Consider the following 10,770-nt stretch of genomic DNA (forward strand, 5'->3'; position numbering starts at 1 on the left):
ACTGTTAACAAATGACAAACAAACTGGTAACTACCAGTGGGAGGCTCCTTTGCTCAGGATGCCTGCTAGATTATGGGTATCACAACGGCGCCTATTTCTGCCGTGAAGCAGTAATGTGTAAACTTTATTTGTTTCGATCTGAAGGGCGCCAGAGCTAGTGAAATTACTGGGCAAATGAGACTAAGCATCTTATGTCTCAAGGTGACGAGCAATTGGAGAGCCGCTCAGAATTTTTGAGCTTTTCAAGAATCCTGAGCAGCACTGCATTGTAATGGGCAGGGCGTATCAATTACCATCAGCTGAACGTCCTGCTCGTCTCGTCCCGTTTTTTCATAAAATAGCAATAAATGGGTATTATTTACACAATAATATACCAACTTACTACAAAGATAGCCTTGAAAAAAAACGATATGTACATAATTACCAATTCCATAAATATGGCTTGGAGGCTGCATCGCGTTAGGTAATTATAGGTATGTTCCGATATGCTCTGCGAGCACTGCACAGTGCTATCACTGTAGAAAAATTCGTTCCGTAATGGACTGCCAGTATACTGCCACAGTACCCTAGGGAAATATATGACGTCATAAATCGAGGTAAGGTACTCGCCGTACTTTGATCACGTGATCAGTCAAAACCAACTCAAGTGCCTTTTTTTATGGAATAGGAGGACAAACGAGCGAACGGGTCACCTGGCGTTAAGTGATCACCGCCACCCACAATCTATTGCAACACTAGAGGAATCACAGGAGCGTTGCCGCCCTTTAAGGAAGGAGTATGCGCTTTTTTTAAAGATACCCATGTCGTATCGTCGCGGAAACACCGCATTAGGAGCTTCCTATTCTCCTTTCCTATTCCATTCCACAGCTTTGTAGTACGTGGAAGAAAGCTCCTTGAAAACCGCACTGTGGAGGACCGCCACACATCCAGATGGTGGGGATGATATCCTAACTTGTGGCGTGTCGTGCGAAGGTGGAATTCGGCGGCAGGAATCAGGTTAAACAGCTCTTTGGGACAGTCCCCGTGATAAATGAGAAGACACACAATGAAGCGACGTCTCTACGCAACGCCAAGTGATACAGCCGTTCACAGAGCACTGGGTCCCCGACAATTCGAGCTGCTCTACGTTGCACGCGGTCAAATGGGTCGAGCTGATATTGGGGTGCGCCAGACCAGAGATGACAGCAATACTCCATGTGTGGCCGGACCTGCGCTTTCTATCGCACTAGAATGTGGGCCGGCTTGAAGTATTGTCGTGCTCTATTGATGTCACCCAGCTTCTTCGAAGCCAATTTGGCTTTGCCCTCCAGATTGCCACGGAATTGGCAATCGCTCGAGATTTCGAGACCCAGTATTCCGATACTAGGCGAGGCTTTAAGGGAAGTGTTGTCGTAGAGCGGTGATACGGCAAATGGGTTTTTTTCCCTATCGTTATATAAACAATACCTACAGTTTAATCCCAACTATTTTTAATTTGACAGTACTCCAACAACTCATTTTAATGCTGCGTCAAGAAATGCGGCTGACAGTATACGGAATTGCGTTCCGTTTTAAATAGTGACCAGCATAACTGGCTATAAAGGAACGGCTTCACAGTATACTAAATTGACGTCACACTGTACAGTGGTCGCAGTGCATATCGGAACATACCCTATGTTTCATGTCTATGTTGTGTTGCGTGAGTGTATATTATTATAATAATACATGTATGTGACGCAAATCAAGGGATCACATTTATGTATAATGCATTCACGGAACCGTGTAAGATGTAGTGTAGCTTAAATCCATAATAATATTTCATAATGTTACCTATTATGTATGTATTTATACATAGAATACTTAAGACGTTCGTTGATTAAATTCCTACTGAAAATATCAAATGGCAATTTTTACCAGTTTCACCTTTTTCTGCCTTGAAGCAGAAATGTCTAAGCAATACTGTGTTTCGGTCTGAAGGGCGCTGTAGCTAGTGTAATTACTGGGCAAATGAGACTTAACATCTTATGTCTCAAGGTGACGAACTCCATTTTAGTGCCGCTCAGAATTTTAGGGTTGTTCAAGAATCCTGAGCTGCACTGCATTGTAATGGGCAGGGCGTATCAATTACCATTACCTGAACGCCCTGCTCGTCTCGACTCTTACTGTCATAAAGACAAAACTATAATATGAGCTTCCATGTGCGGTATTTCCGGGACGATACGACATGGGTACCTTCAAGAAAAGCGCGTACACCTTCCTTAAAGGTCGACAACGCTCCTGTGATTCCTCTGGTGTTGCAAGATAATGTGGGTGGCGGTGATCACTCAAAACCAGGTGACCCGTACGCTCGTGTGTCCTCCTTTTTCCATAAAAAAATAATAATATTTCTATATATTTTTTGACAAATTTCGATATAAATGATAATTTATGGTAAGAAAGACACAGTTATTAAGAAAATATACTCCTATTTAATTTGTAGCATCTACGAACAAATGTATCTATTTATATTTTCTGTTCATAGCACCTTTACTTTTTAATACCATTTTATAAAAAAAGTCACTAATCTATTAAATTTAAATAGAACACCTAATAAAAACAACGACATTTAAAAATTTTTTTTGCGTCAGACCTACCTTGAAAATATTTTATAATTATTTAATAGGCATATTAAAACTAAATAGATTAATAATTACTAACTATGTTTTATTCGGTCTTGACAGACATGCAGACGGATAATAAAGTAATCCTTAAGTATGTTCTCAAAAACTACACTGGTCTGCAAAAGTAAGTATCACAATTTTCAAATTATTTTTTTTTCTTATCTGTAGGAGGTAGAGATTTAAGATTAAAAACGTTTTGTTGCAAATTTTATAGGCTTTAATTCTTAGAAACTAAAATTATACATTAGAAACATTTTTAACTTAAAAAATAAAACAATAAAAATAGACATTATTAGTTTAGTGTACAAAAATTCAACTAAAATGTTATTATTACATGTTATTTAATTTTTAATAACTGGTATTGCCTCCTCGGGCTCTGATTACAGCTTCGAGCCGGTTTGGCATACACTAGGTTTCGGAGCCGATGTTGGGGAATATTCTCCCATTCTTCTACCAGGGCTTGCTTTGGTGCCCTAAGGGTTGTAGGTGGTGGTCTGCGATTTCTGACTAGCCTCCCAAGCTCATCCCAGGCGTGTTCAATCGGGTTGAGATCAGGACTTCTTGATGGCCAAGCCATCACGCTGATACCGACCTACTGAATATACTCTTGTACGATATGAGCCGTGTGTGGCCGGGCATTATCATGCATCAGCATCGATCCATCACCCATATTTGCTAAATACGGCCCTGCATGCTCATTGAGAATCTCTTGAGCATATCTTTGCCCAGTGAGGGTGCCATTTTCTATGGCTACTAGCTCTGTGTGACCTTCTGAAGATATGCCAGCCCATACATGTACACTGCCTCCACCGTATTGGACTCTTTCTGAGATGCAGGCTTGAAGGTATCGCTCACCAGGTCGCCTGTAAACACTTCGCCTTCCATCAGAAGTGTAAAGGGAGAATCGAGACTCATCTGCAAACAAAATACTTGACCATTCTTCTTCATCCCACTGCATGTGTTCACGGGCGTATCGCAGTCTCGCTACTCGATGCTGTCTCTCGAGTTTTGGGCCACTCGCTGGCCTTCGGGGTTTTAAATTTGCTTCAGCAAGTCTTCTTCTCACTGTACTGTCACTAATGTAGTCCCTCCGAGTTTGAAGTAGCTGTTGCTGGACTTCAACTGCATTTTGATGGCGATTTCTTAACACAGTGGAAATAATATAACGATCTTCTCGGGCACTGGTACACCTGGGTCTGCCATTAAAAGGTCTCCTCAGATGGTGTCCAGTCTCTTCGTACTTTCGCTTTACCTTCTGGACCGTTCGTACCGTCACACCCACCATTCTTGCAGTGCGACGCATACTGATGCCTAGTTCCAGAAAAGCCATGATCCTAGCACATTCTTCAACTGAAAGAGGCTTGATAAATAAATGTTATGTGCTTTTTAGCATAAATTTTTAAAACAAGACCCATCGATCTTGAAAAAAATTTAAAACAGAAAGAAAAATGTGAATGGTAAAATTGTAATTCGGAAACGTCCACTTTACAAAAGGAATTGTTTTGTTTTTTAAGTTTTTTTTTAGCCAATTCTTAAAAGAAGGTTACCGACTATAAAAATTTTATGGACTAAATTAAATTCTCTTTGGAGTCCTTTTTATATCGAAAGTATATCTTGTGAACTTAAAACGTTATCCCAATTTAAAAAGTGTGATACTTACTTTTGAAGGCCAAGGTAGATATAACTATGTTTTTACTTATTAATTTACATTTTTTTGACTTACTCGTGTATGGCAATTAGTAATTACCCTTTGTGTATTTTGTTGCATCACTTTGCATATATTTTAATTGAAATGATTTGTAAAATTAAATTGAAAATAAGAATCTGTAATACCATTCTGTTTTGAAAAGAGCAACCTTAGAGTTTCTTGCTCGTTCTTCTCTAAGGAAAACTGCCTTCCAAACGAGCTGTAAGAAAAAAATACATATTTCAAGTGTAATGCAATTTACCTACGAAATAAAAAATATTTTTGTTTGTTTCTTTTGTTTGATCCAAAAAGGGTTGTGTTTTTTTCCTTTCGAGGCACAGAAACCTAAAAAACAGCCAGAACTGAGGTGATGTGATCACCTAACTAGTGAGGTTTTATTTTGTGCATTATTATCTAAACAAGACAAGAAAATTTTTCAGCATAAAATAAAATCACGTATTTGGTGGCCTTATTAATTTTGCTCACTGAAACGGTGCGAAGTGCACTTGTATGTTCAAGTGAGTGAGGGGCTTCGTTATAAGCCGGTTCTAGTGTACTTTGAGTACCGATACAGACTCACTAACGTTATAATTAAAAAAAAAATCCAAAGTCATTCGAATGGCTTACAAATACTTATCCTACGATACGGAAAGCTGTAGATGTTTAGATAAAATGCTAAGAACTCAACATTACTCATGTGCACTTTATTCAAATGAATTTAATACAAGCCGGATTATTTTTACTGTCCCGTTTTTCTTAATTTTGTTTATGAAAATAAGAGACGAGTCGAGCAGGACGTTCAGCTGATGGTAATTGATACGCACTACTCATTACAATGCAGTGCCAACACAAAAAATCTGAGCGGCAATACAATTGCGTTCGTTACCTTGAGACCTAAGATGTTAAGTCTCATTTGCCCAGTAAATTCACTAGTCACGGCGCCCTTTTGACAGAAACACAGTAATGCTTACACATTACTGCTTCACGGCAGAAATAGGCGCCGTTGTGGTACTCATAATCTAGCCGGCTTCCTGTGCAAAGGAGCCTCCCACTGGTAAAATACTTTCTGTGCCTATGAGTCAACTATTTGCTTTTCTCCAATAAATATAATTTTCATACACAGTGTGATTATCAAGGCCCATTTAGTACAACCTGACTTTTCAATAGCCAATGATATTAAAAAGGAGCACATATCTTAATAGCGCGCATATTGCGTAGATTGCTTTTTGGAATTTGGAATGCATTTTAACAAAACATAACGATCGCTGACTTAGGTCGGTTCTACATTGGAAGCGGAGTCGGACTGGCCAGCAGGTCCGACCAGTCCAGACCAGTCTAGACTCGACGCTCCTACACTGCAGCTAGACAGGAGCGGACGAAACAGTCACAATTCAGAGTCAGTACTGTGTGAATTCTTCACGAGGAAAGGTGTCAATATTGTCTGGAGTCTGGACTAGACGAAAAACAAACCTGTTTGGTTGTTGTCAAACTTGTTCCCCCTCCCCGGAGCGAGCACTGGCTCCAGTGTAGGAGGGAACATCGTGCGTCAATGTTAGTTTTGTTCAGTCCCGACCAGACCAGCCCAGATCGTCTAGGTCGGGAGAAATTGCGCTTCCAATGTAGGACCGACTTTAAGGTTGTTACTTTTTTAATTTCCAACTACACCATCCTTTTTAAATCATTTGAATAATATGCCGGTGTGCCGCATGCATCACTCTTTTCCGTTCTTATGGAAGTATAATGTATTTTAATTTACAACTTTTCAAGACTTACAGCTGGGAATTTATTTAAGTATTAGACTATTACTAAACTGAAGGTTATTAACAAGTTTTCACAAATAAATACATATTATTATTTAAAGTTGAGCCAAATTATAAGTTTGTGTTTATTTGCCGTTGGTGATGGTGAAATATTATAGAATGCTATATTAAGAAAGATGTTTTATGTAGAAATATTTTTTTGATTGTATTTCGTATGTGCTCCTGTGGAAGCTCTCAGTGGACCGTAAAACAAGCAGTTCTGCATAGTTTACTCTACAGAGGTACGAGTACTAAATGATAGTGCATATGAAATACTTGAGGTGCTCAAGAATTATTGATGTCAGTTCAGAGCATTTTTTATTATAAGCCCTAAGATATTATTAGCTTTATTTCAAGTTAATATATTATCTTTTATTGGGCGATGTATATGCTTTTACAACATGATCCCAGAAAATGTAAAAACAAAAAGGATTGTTAATAAACGTTTATGTGGTAGGTACAAGTTACTATAGCATAAATTATTTTCTAAATGATACCACAGACGGGGAATAGAGCAAACACCCTCAGGCAATTTGCAAATAAAAAAAATTCCGGCTGAATTTCTTGCGTCTGTGGCATACTATTTAGAATGGGTGGTAATTTTTGACGTTACATTTTTTGATTTTAAGTCCTATTTTTAATAAAAATATTTGAATTTGAATAATAATGTAGTTCAAAAAAGGCTTCGAATCAAAGGTAACGACCGTCTAGATTTTTATAGGTGAGGATCTTATTATTGATGTATTTGCAATTATGACATTCTGTTTTAGAGAATATGTTGTGAGAATATGTCATTTAAAAAAGAATAATCAGATTTTTTGTCTAACAAACAACTATAACTAACAAATGTATCCAAGTTAGTATAAAGAATTGAAATCTCGAATACAATGTAATTGTGCCAATATGTTCATATGATCAGCGTATAATATTGTTTTGGAATATCAAAGATTGGGAGTATGTCATTTACGACACTATTTTTGAAGAATGGATCCTTGGGGAACCCCTGAAGGAATAAACATAGTTGTAGATGTATAACAATTAAGAATAACTGCTTGATATCTTGTCAAGTCGTTGATGCCTCTATCTACTGAAAACCATCATTATACATTTTGTTGAATGCCTATGCAGTAATTTATCAAGAAGAGCGAAATTGTCAATTCTATCCAATGCTTTATTTAAATCAAAATATATGACATCTTATTGGGAAGGTTTCAATGTATACTTTGATAGTTATTCAGTGCAACGATGCGAACTCGATATTTTAGATTTTCCTTGAAAGTCGCAATGTTAGTATACGCTAAATGTGTATTTAAGTGGTAAACAAACCTGTTTGGCATTTGCCAAATTTTGATGAAATTGCCAAACACGACTATAATTTTAAAAAGAAAAACGGTTTCTTGAGCCACTATTATTAAGTGGTGCTATTAAGGATTTCTTCCAACTGACTGCTATTACATATTAATTTTTGGAATAATATCGGAGTACAAAATGTAGATTTGAACGATTTATTCCATAGCCTTTTACTCATAAAAAAACGTATCCTTGCAGAAGCAAAAAAAATTATGATCTACAAAGATACCGCATCGAATTGCCATAGTCGAATACAGTAACAAAATACATTTGATCACGGATATTTTATCGAAGCATTTCTTGTCTCGTACAGCCACTATCGTCTTAATTACCGGCTCCTGGCTATCTCATACCGATACGACTTAGGGACCTTCATGATAAGAGCATCTTACTGCCAATTTAAAGGCCGACAACATATTCCTTGACCCCCAGTGATTCAGATGTCTATGGGCGGTTACCTCATTACCCGTTTCTTTGTTTGTTTTTTTTTATAAAAAAATTGAAACTCCTTTTCAAATATAGGAATATATTCATTTGCATAGTCTTAACGCGATCTACATCAAAAACTAAGTTAGAACAAATATATTTAGATAAAATATTTACTAAAAATTATTTTGAGTAAATCTTGATTCCATATATCAATCAGAATTTTGTAAGGGTTTTTTAATTTAAAATCGTTTTAAGGTCTGCTTTTAAGGATGTATCCAAATAAAGCTCTCTCCAACAATAGATGACAAGGCAGGATTACGTCTATTGAAATCATTGTGTTGAGGATTAATGTAATAACTGGGCGCGGTTGACGCTGGCGGGTCACGTGACCTAGATTTAAAGGGGAGGCGCCCTGGCGATGTGATAAGTCTGAACTTTGTACAAACCTGTGGCTTATTTCAAATTTCATTCAGTTTCAAAGCATTTTGTGCTGTATTTGTGACGTTTATGAATTTATTAATTTACATTATTATGTTGACGACCCCTATACTGCCGTCATAACGAAAAAGGGCACAAGTAACATTTTCCTCGATATTGAGTTACATACATATTTGGAATCAGGAGAAAAGGCCTATCTGCCAATATTTTTTTTTATAATTTTACAACTGAGCTATTTTTGCTATGATAGTACGTAAAAAGAGCACATCTAACTTACAGTACGTCAAAAGGTCACAAATGAATATATGTGGCTCTTATCTTTTCTTATAATTTGTGATTTAATTCATTGAAAAGGCATATTTGACCTACTTCAAATAGTAGGTCAAATATGCCTTTACTTTTTATGGTTAGTGACCCTTCCTACTGAGCAAAAGGTCCAGGGTTCGAATCCCGGTAGGTGCAATCATTTATAAGATGAATAAGAATGTTTATTTCCGATTCATGGATGTTTATTTTTATTTATGTATGTTTAAGTAAGTATATTGTATTAAATATATCGTTGTCCTCCTGACCCCGTAGTACAGGCTATGATGCCTAATTCGGAGCAAGATAATTTGTGTAAGAGTGTGTCAATATTATATTACATTATAAAATCAGATAGTCCTGTTTCAAATATAGAAAATATTTTTCATAGATTAGGAGGAAAATGAGCTTGAAACTAGGAATTTGAAGCTATAATTACCAGAAATATACATTTTTTTATAGAATAAGAGGACAAACGAGCGTACGGGTTAAGTGATCACCGCCGCCCACAATTTCTTGCAACATGAGAGACTTGCCGTGCTCTATTATTGACGCCCAGCTTCTTCGAAGCCAATTTTGGCTTTGCCCTCCAGATGACCTCGGAATTGGCAATCGCGCGAGATTTCGAGACTCAGTATTCCGATACTAGGCGAGGCTTTATCGGAAGTGTTGTTGAAGAGCGGTGATACGGCAAATGGGGTTTTTTTAGTGGTAAAGCAAACTTGAGTCTTCAGGGGATCAAATTGGATAAGGTTCAATTTACCCCATTCCGCGACCTCCACAAGAGAGGACTCGATAGAAGACACAGGTTTCTCCCGGCACTGGTCAACGATTTCCCGAGAGAGACCTGCATGGCCCGTGTATATGGCATCACCAGTGCTGTCGTCTGCATAGCAATGAATGTTACTTAAGAATTACTGCAATTTTTTCTTTTTGGAATTAAGTCCATAAAACTGTGAAAACAATGGTTTGTTATTATTTTTCACAAAGCGGTCATATATTAATGACCCACATCCTGGTTCTAGCTATATTGCAGTATATACTTACTACAAAGACTTTCAATACATCTGACAAAAAGTAAGACCTAGAGAAACTCTTTTATTATTTCTATCTTAAACTATCTATTGATAGGAACCAGTTATAATTATAGTTCCTATCAATAGATATTTAAGATAAAATAACATAATATATTATTTTAAATTCATCATAATATAATGAATGTATACTACTTAGGTGTCATACGGCAGCTGCGACTGGAACAAGTGTCTGACAATGGGCGACGTGATTTCTAATATAATCCGAATTATATATATAATATCTAACCTTTTTTCTTTACTGAATTTGAAGTGCAATTTTGCTACCTATTACTTTTCAGAGCAACCATGATCCATTCATGTTATATATATGGATAAAATTTCAGTTTTTATAAAATAACCGAAGTGTGAGTACCATGGAGTCTTGCTCATAGTACGATAAAAATGATCAAATTTCAAAATAAAATCGCATTTGACGTTCATTTAGATAGTTCTGCTGCTAAATGTTTTTACAACAACACCAGTGGGAGGCTCTTTTGCACAGGATGCCGGCTACATTACGGGTACCACAAGGGCGCCTATTTCTGCCGTGAAGCAGTTCTGTGTAAATATTATTGTGTTTCGGTCTGAAGGGCGCCATAGGTAGTGTAATTACTGGGCAAATGAGACTGAACATCGTATGTCTCAAGGTGACGAGCGTAATTGTAGTGGCGCTAAGAATTTTTGGGGTTTTTCAAGAATCCTGAGCAGCATTGCATTGTAATGGGCAGGGCGTATCAATTAGCATAAAATGAACGTCCTAATGATCTCGTCCCTTATTTTTATTAAAAAAATACATCTTCTATCAAAGTTATAACGGAGAGTGTTCCGAAGAACTGAGAGTACTGCGTTATGCCGTTGATTTCCACCATCATAGTATCGTAGGGTACAACAGTAGTTCTAAAAGACCTGCAACATAGATGTAATAACGATCATCAAAGAATGCTTGCACTTACAGTGAAACGACCCCAAGCTTTTTTCTTTTACTATTCCATGAAAATCATACGCAAATTGCAATATCTCTATGCTCAGTCACGATCTGTAGTATGAAT

The sequence above is a fragment of the Leptidea sinapis genome, chromosome 15 (assembly GCF_905404315.1).
Source record: "Leptidea sinapis chromosome 15, ilLepSina1.1, whole genome shotgun sequence".
NCBI lineage: Eukaryota > Metazoa > Arthropoda > Insecta > Lepidoptera > Pieridae > Leptidea > Leptidea sinapis.